At 29.3% G+C, this 8,919-nt stretch overlaps 1 non-coding gene across 1 annotated transcript; it reads left to right on the top strand.

Annotated features, from left to right (window-relative positions):
* The first annotated feature begins 5,190 nt into the window (after positions 1 to 5,190).
* On the top strand, positions 5,191 to 5,353 carry LOC145271489 (U1 spliceosomal RNA). Its single transcript, XR_013865901.1, has one exon. It is a non-coding gene; the product is annotated as a U1 spliceosomal RNA (small nuclear RNA).
* The last annotated feature ends 3,566 nt before the right edge of the window (positions 5,354 to 8,919 follow it).

Here is an 8,919-nt window from a genome sequence, read left to right as displayed (position 1 = left end):
AAGTCTTAAATATTAATAATTTGTGTTTTTTATTCTATTTTTCGGGAGACTTTATAATGATTTTTCAGACGTAATGGCAAACAAAAAGGAATTTTTATTTTATGTTTTTTTAATCAGTAAAACTATGTTGGCTTCGATAGTAAATATTTATTAATTAGTTTTTCGACATTAAGTTTCTGTTAATTGGTGATGGCCAATAAATGGGTGATCATTTTTATGTAAACTTTATTAAAGAATGTGTTACTAATTCTAGAACATTAAATATTGAATAAAGCCTCACAATTCGCACAGAAAAACCGTTTTTACAAATATTTTTTTAAAAATCAATTAAATACCAAAAAAAAAAAAAAAAATGAAAAACAAAGTTTTTTTTGTGCTCAGTTGCCTAACAATTCAACCAACTTCGAATTAAATAATTTTGTTTATGGTAAACATTATTATTGTCTCATAAATAACGTAAGTTTTACTTAAATAAACAAATTTTTGACATTTAAATCTAATTGTCAGAGTGAATACTTTATTTTAAGAAAAAAAATTTCAATCATAAATTTTTTATTCACGTTTGTTATAAAGCATAGCGGAATCAATATTTTTATTGGATTGCAATAAAAATAAACCTTTTTTTAATATCAATTGTTTTAAATAATATTTCTGAAGGGGTGGAAAAACGAACTGGCTTTCTGTTTCAGATTATTTTTAAATTTATTCAACTGGATTTTTAAATCGTAAAAAGAACTAACCTTTCGCATTGAATTACAATAAAAATAAACTTTTTTTAATATTTAAGATTATTTTTAAGTTGTTGAGTGATAGTTTTTAAAAGTGTTTTAAAAAAGAAACTTACCTTTCATTCAGGGAATTAAATACGAGAAAAGTCGGTTTTTTTCCTTTTGTGTTCAAAACAAAGTTGTTTTGTTTGTAAGGATTTCTTTAGTAAATTGATACAACTTTTTTTGTGTGTGTCCAATTCATTAAGAAATAAAATGTATGAAAATATAAAAGAATAAAAATTTAAAGATAAAAAACACGATTTAAACGTGAAATTATTTAAAGCGAAAACTAACAGCTAAAGAACAAAGGACGTAAGGTCATCGTAATAACACGGTGTAGTCATTATTTTGTTCCTTGTGTAAAAATGGCTGTTGGGTTAGTTAAATGTGCCGAACTGTTTTCCTATCAAGTTTAGATTATATTTGCCAATTCTTAAGCCTTTTGGTACTTGTATTGTGAATTTCTATTTCGTATTCAATTCATTTAAAAATAAAATATACGAAGCTTTAAAAATCATAACATCCAAGGCGAGAACAATATTCCGAATGATCCAAATGATCCTCATATAAAAATATTGTAAAACTGAATATTTCACACAAACAATTCAAATAAAAGGAATAAAAGGTGAAGTCAGTCAAATGACAAACATAGGACGAAGCTGCATAACAATTTGCAGGGTTTTTTTTTAAATATTATAATACTATTCTGTGGTTAAAATGTTTATGACAATTGGTTAAAAAAACTATTTTCAAACCTCTGAATTATACTTAAATCTGCATACATTTGTATATATAGTGTCCTGTCCAGGTACGCTACAACAGAACACCGACTACTCTAACTTAGTTTTTTTAGGGTATTCGATGTCGCTGACATCGAATCTGAAAATTAAACCTGTCGCAAATTTACCGTTTGCATGGTATCAACCCCTGAACCCAGGGACTATTTTTCGCCAATTTTACAGCTTCTGTTAAATGTGCCTTCGCGTAGTAAACCGCTTAGCGTACGTATTTAAAAATATGTGAAAAAGAAATAAAACAAGAAGAAAATAATTTTTTTTTTTCTAAACAGAATTTTCCATTTTTTTTTTTTTTTTTTCAGAACGGAGAATTTTCCAATTTTTGTTTTTCTATTGGGGCACAATTTAAAATTAGAGGAAAAAGTTGTCTAAAACAAATGTTTTTTTTAAATGCATTATAGCACTTTTGGGGGGAATTTTTCCTTTATTTTGTCTTATCGATTAGAATACCATTTAACATTTATAGGAGATTTTACTGTTTTCTGTTTAAATTGGAGAGGAGGAGGAGTGTTGGACCGCCCCAGCCCCAACTCCTACCCCAATGTAAACAAAAAACAGTAAAATCTCCTAAAAATGTTAAATGGTATTCTAATCGGTAAATGTTGGCGCATTACTTACGGGAAAATGGTTAATTAAACTGCAGAAGCCCCTGTTAAGCCACACAAGTTTATAATTGAATCCACTCTAGAAAAGAACGAAAAATATAGAAATGTTTAGTGCTTATGTTTTTGAAACCCGCTTGCTTTAGATCAATTTAAATGCATTAAAAACTACATAAGACAAAAAGAAAAATGCTTTAGATAAATTTAAATGCATTAAAAACTACATAAGACAAAAAGAAAAATCCCCCCCTAAAAGTGGTGTTATGTATTTTTTTAAAATTTTGTTTTAGACAACTTTGTCTTCTAATTTGAAATTGTCGGAAAATGAAACTAAATTTCTTTTTTATTTTCTTCTTGTTTTGATTTTTTTCATATAATTTTAAATTGTCCGCTCCGTGGAAGATTCATACATAATATAAGAAGGTAGTTTGCTACACGAATGCACATTTAACAGCTGTTGTTTATGCTACCACGCGCATACAATGATGGCAATTTTTCTCTCCTCCAAATTTGAAAACGTCTGGAATCTTTTTAACTTTTGTACCTTAATTTTCTTGCCTGATGATATCTATTATGATTGAAATGGTCTGCACATCGTAGCAAGATATGACTGTATTTACACCCACACACACACACACTACACTCATATATATATATATATATATATATATATATATATATATATATATATATATATATATATATATATATTTACCATTGGTGAAAAAACCGGACTAGAGTGCTCAATGTGTAGTCAGAGCAGTATATAGGAAATTTATTACTGTGAGTCCAGAATGAGTTTACAATGAATTCTGACGATGCTGGTTGGATTTTTTCCTCTCTTTGAGGATTTTCCTCTAGCTGAAACAATATGTAAACTCATTCTGGACTCACAGTAATAAATTTCCTATATATATATATATATATATATATATATATATATATATATATATAGAGAGAGAGAGAGAGAGAGAGAGAGAGAGACAGACAGACAGACAGAGACAGAGAGAGAGAGAGAGAGAGAGAGAGAGAGAGAGAGAGAGAGAGAGAGAGAGAGAGGCATCATATAATTTTGAAAACGTCTGGAATCTTTTTAATTTTTGTACCTTAATTTTCTTGCCTGATGATATCTATTATGATTGAAATGGTCTGCACATCGTAGCAAGATATGACTGTATTTACACCCACACACACACACCATACTCATATATAAATATATATATATATATATATATATATATATATATATATATATAGAGAGAGAGAGAGAGAGAGAGAGAGAGGGAGAGAGAGAGAGAGAGGGGGGGCATCATATTCCCATTGAGACAAGTGTGATAAAATAGCACGGAATTTTTCTGTTTCACTTTTTTCATTTTTACTTTCTCCAATCTCTGAATAATTATATATATGTATATATATATATATATATATATATATATATATATATATATATATATATATATATAAAGAGAGAGAGATAGATAGAGAGAGAGAGAGAGAGAGAGAGAGAGTGGGCATCATATTATCATTGAGATAAGTGTGATAAAAAAGCAATTTTTCTGTTTCACTTTTTTCATTTTTACTTTCTCCAATCTCTGAATAATTTTTTTGGCGTTTTTCTCAAAATTGTTTAGGTTGGATACGCTGAATGTTGTATTTTGTATTGTTCTTTGTGAGAAGAGTAAGAGTCTTAGTGAGAGATTAGTCTTAATTATGTTGTTGGAAGAGATGCTAGTTATTATATATATTCATTGTGAATGTTCATATTGTTGAGATGTTCATATTGTAAGAGATGGGATGAAGAATGAAACGGGAGTGTTTATATAACATAAATACTTTGACACATATTCTTTAACATCTAACACATATTTTTTAGATGATGATTTTACCAAATGGTTCTTATACATAAATGGACAATACCTTTTCTCGTTGTAATGATGAACACAGAAGACGGCAGTATGTAAAACATGATGATCATTTATTTCTTCCAATTGACCGGTCAATGGCTTTGCATCCGGGAACTCAAAGTTTCTTTACACCCTCTTCTTCTAAAACCCTCTTGCTTCCAGATGGTGCCTAGGTTCAGTAAACCCCTCAGCGTCCCTGGTCGGACTCTCGTCTGACTCTCTGACTCCCTCTCTAACTCTTACTTCGGACTCTTTATTTAGAAATCACATGTGTGTCTGGCCAACGTGACTATAATTCATGTGTCATCAACATGCGCGATTTGCACGTTTTTGAAACATTCTGATGACCAGGAAATTTCCCAATTTCCTTTGTTGTTTTACAAAGGAATTTAACCAACTTATTTAATTCATAAAACCCATATTTTAGCGTGCACATTCTTTCTAACAATGTGCATAGTTTCCAGCGAAATTTGTATTTATTAAATATTTTATCAGAATCAACAATTTACTGGACATTCCATTTAAAACCTATTATTCTTTAAAACTTATCTCCAGGGTTCGATTCCCGTTTTCTCTGATTTTATTTTCATTTACTAATTCTCTTTATTTTTACTTACATGAAAAAGAGGACAAGCCTTTTTCATGTAACACACACACACACACACACACACACATATATATATATATATAAATATATATATATATATATATATATATATATATATATATATATATATATCAGGAGTAGATAACTCTAATGTGGCCATATCTCTTTAATTTTAAACATTACCATCTCTTGCCCTCGTCTACGCTTATTTATTGAACATTCTGTACCATAGGTCGCTGGGTAAATGGCTGGATCCTTCTATCGATCCAGTAGATATCTCACGGCTGATGCAATTTTTTAAAAAAATGACTCTCGTGAGTGTATTCGTTGATATCTTACATGCTTTTATATAAGTGATTGGGTTCTCTGTTGATGAACTGTGTCCGATATATACTCGAAACTCAAAACAATGAAAAGAATACGCTGTTGTCATAGCCCAAGTTATTAATCCCTGTCGGTGGTTAGTATATAAGTGCGATATAAAACCAGTGCATCTGAGACAAAATTATACTTACCTGGTATAGAGGTTACGGCGATCAATAAGGTCGTTCCTCCAAAGTGAGACCCTTCCATTGCACTGCGGTTGGGTTGACCTTTGCGATCGTCCCAAATGTGGACGATTCGGATGCATTATTTCTAAGTGTGGGGTCTGCGTACGCGCTCACCCCGATAATTCAATCAATATCAAATACCCTTCTACTCATAAGTAAACAAGCTAATTCTGGTCCGTAGGTCTACAACTCTCACCGACGTTGTGCAAAAGCCTCTTAGTTTCCCTTTTCTCCAATCGTCCATCTCTGTACGCGCCACAAAACAAGCGATTTTTCAAGATCAGTTTATCATCCACTTCTATTCCAACGTTCTGATTGTATCTAATCTGCATGTCCATATCAGTAACGTTTGCATTGAACATAATCTTTTCTGTTATATAAAAATCATTGATTTGATTTAAGTAAATAGGACAGTCCCTGGAGTGATAGTTGCGAGTAAAAACTTTAGCTATGGATAAGCCTTTAACACATAAATAGGTACACAGCCTCTCCTCCATTTTGTGAGCGGGATTTGTGCCTAATTATTGATTTTTTGTTTAACATTTGCAGTGGCGGCTCGAGCATGGAGCTGTAGGACTGTAGCAGTGCAGCACCCCCAAGTTATTTCTACACAATATTAATGATAAAATTAAAAAATAATACGTTTGTTTTTTTTTATTATTATTTTATTTTTTCTATGTGTACATTACAAAATCATTAAGTTTAATGACGGTATGTCCAAATTCATAACAAAACAAAATAAAACTTGCTTGGAGCTGTGAAATTCACAGTTACACTTTCTTAATGAAATTCTCTTGTTTTATAAAAGTAATTATTTTTTCTTCTCCAAATTATTAATTTAACTGATTTATTTTCTAAATGCTAAACTACATTCTCAAATTCTCATTTATATGTCCCATGTCCTTTTCAATCTACGATACCTTTGTATCAGTTTTGTTTACATCTACGATCTCATAATTGATTTTGCTTCATATTTTTTCTTAAGAAGGAATTGTAATTAAAAGGTTAATTTCAAAAAATATTAAAAGTTATCTTTATATCATACTTGTTATGTCAGTAATTGAAAATTTTAGGTTTATCTTTTTAATTTTTATCATTATATTAGTATTCTATTTAATTTTTTTTCGTTTTCCTATTCACTAACATTGTTAAAATCTTAACTTTGTAAGATTTTACATGTTCATACTTTAACATTTATACTTTAGTATTTATTAATAAACCTCGTTTAATTTTAAACATATAAGCCCAACCTTAATTTTTTAATATTTTCAACCTGGAATATATATATATATATATATATATATATATATATATATATATATATATATATATGCATACATATATGCATACATATATATATACATATATATATACATATATATATACACAGATAAATATACACACATATATATATACATATATATATACATATATATACATATATATATATATATACATATATATACACATATATATACATACATACATATATATATACACAGATAAATATACACACATATATATATACATATATATACATATATATACACATATATATACATACATATATATACATTTATATATACATATATATACATATACATATATATATACATATATATATATACGAATATATATACATATATATACATATATATATATATATATATATATATATATAGAGAGAGAGAGAGAGAGAGAGAGAGAGAGAGATACACGGCATATTGTGATTAAACTAGGATTAAATTTTTCCCCTCAACATATCCTTGAAAAACCTGCTTAGCAATAAAATCTCACCCCTTCACTGTTGAGGTGCAAAGATGCCAGACATTTTTCTATTCTAATGGTTTCTTTCCTGAAACTGCTAGACTTTGGAATGGTTCGAAGTGCTACATAGAGCGGACTCCAGAAACAATTTAAAGATTTTGGAGTCTGTCTCTTATGCCGTGCGGAAAGCTTCATTGTGCTGACAGAAAGAAACATCTAACGCATTGTTTCTATTTCGGGAACTTTGAATCTTCCCCCCCTCATTGTGCCAATATTTTAATCGTATTTTAAACGTTAATAAACTTTATTTTAGTGTCCCCGTATTTTTGGCACATTCAATAGTTCCCCATCAGAACTCTTTACTTTCGACATAGTATTATTATTTTAGGCTATCGATTTTCTCCTGATGCGATGATAGCTGAAAGAGCTCTCGAGAGACTTCCGCCCATTATATTTAAAACTGTATATAAATTCTGTACCCCTAAACATTTATATATACATATATATATATATATATATATATATATATATATATATATATATATATATATATATATATATATAAATGTAAATTTGGTTCGTTACAAGTGAATAAAACCATATCTCTACGTTACCAATTTATTTGAAATTTACAGACAACCCATCTTTAGAGTCGAGGGATGTTTTTATGCTATTAAAATAAATGTTCCTCGCGAATTATTAAAATATTAAATAAAATAAATATATTTTCGTAACCGTTAGTGCGAAACTGTCCTGTTGATAAAACTGAACTTCCGGTTTGATTCATTTCACAGCCACGAATTGACGAGCGGCAGTAGGTTTCATTTTCTGTTTACTCGATAAGTAAAAAAAAACAAAAAAAACATAATTCATTTGTTTATCTTCCAAATTTTTTTATTTAAACTTTTTTCTTTATAAGGCAAAAAAAAGTTTGTCGTTTGCTTGTTGAGTTTTCTATTGTTTTTTTTTGTTGTTGTTTTTCGATATAAGATTTGTTGGTAGTGCTAATGCAAAGAGTGGTCCGTGCTATTTTTTAAATCGTATTTCCAGGTTTAATTAAAGTTTTATTATATGTTTTTTTTATTCAATTGTAAGGTTAAAATACAGATTAGGTACAAAACACCCTCCCCTCCCCATGTTAAGAATGGCTTTTTAAATAATAACGTTATTATTTCAACACAGATAACTCTCTGCATGACTACTGTACTTTCACCTAATAATTTAATAAACAAAAGATGGTACTTATGCAGAGAAAGTATCATAATAATATAATAATAGAATAATAACGTTATTTAGAAAGCCATTCTTAACATGGGTAGGACGTTTTGTTACTATTCTATACTTTCACCTAACAATTTAATAAACAAAATATGGTACTAATGCAGAGAAGGTACCGTGCTGAAATAATGCTATTAAGAAAGACATTCTTAACATGGGAAAGGGAGAGTGTTCTGTAACTATTTTATATTTTCACCTAACAATTTAATAAAGAAAAGGGTTATCCTGACGCTGTGCACTTCTTTATTTACATTGGAAGTGACGTCACACAAATCTTATAATACGGATGGCTACAATTGTAAAATAATTTGTTTTATTTTTCTCTCCCATTTGTTATGTTGGTATTTGAGCGGAGAATCTAACATTTCTTTTCATTTTGAGCTCTTTTTCCGATCCGACGTTACATTTTACAGGTACTCCTGCACTTTACAACCCGAGCTATTTTTTAACGCTATTATTTAGAAACCTATTATTTAACATGGGGAAGGGAGGGTGTATTGTAAGTATTCTTTACTTTCACCTAACAATTCAATTAAAAAAAAAGGTAAATATGAAGAATTACTCCACCCTCGAAAATTCCTTTAAAATCACCACTCTTAAAGGTTTTCGTGGTCGCTGAAAACGAAAATAACGTTTAAAA

This window comes from Euprymna scolopes, chromosome 46 (assembly GCF_053919585.1).
Source record: "Euprymna scolopes isolate OS-2025 chromosome 46, ASM5391958v1, whole genome shotgun sequence".
Lineage (NCBI taxonomy): Eukaryota > Metazoa > Mollusca > Cephalopoda > Sepiida > Sepiolidae > Euprymna > Euprymna scolopes.
Note: the sequence above shows the minus strand (reverse complement) of the source record. Positions and strands in the feature narration are given on the sequence as shown.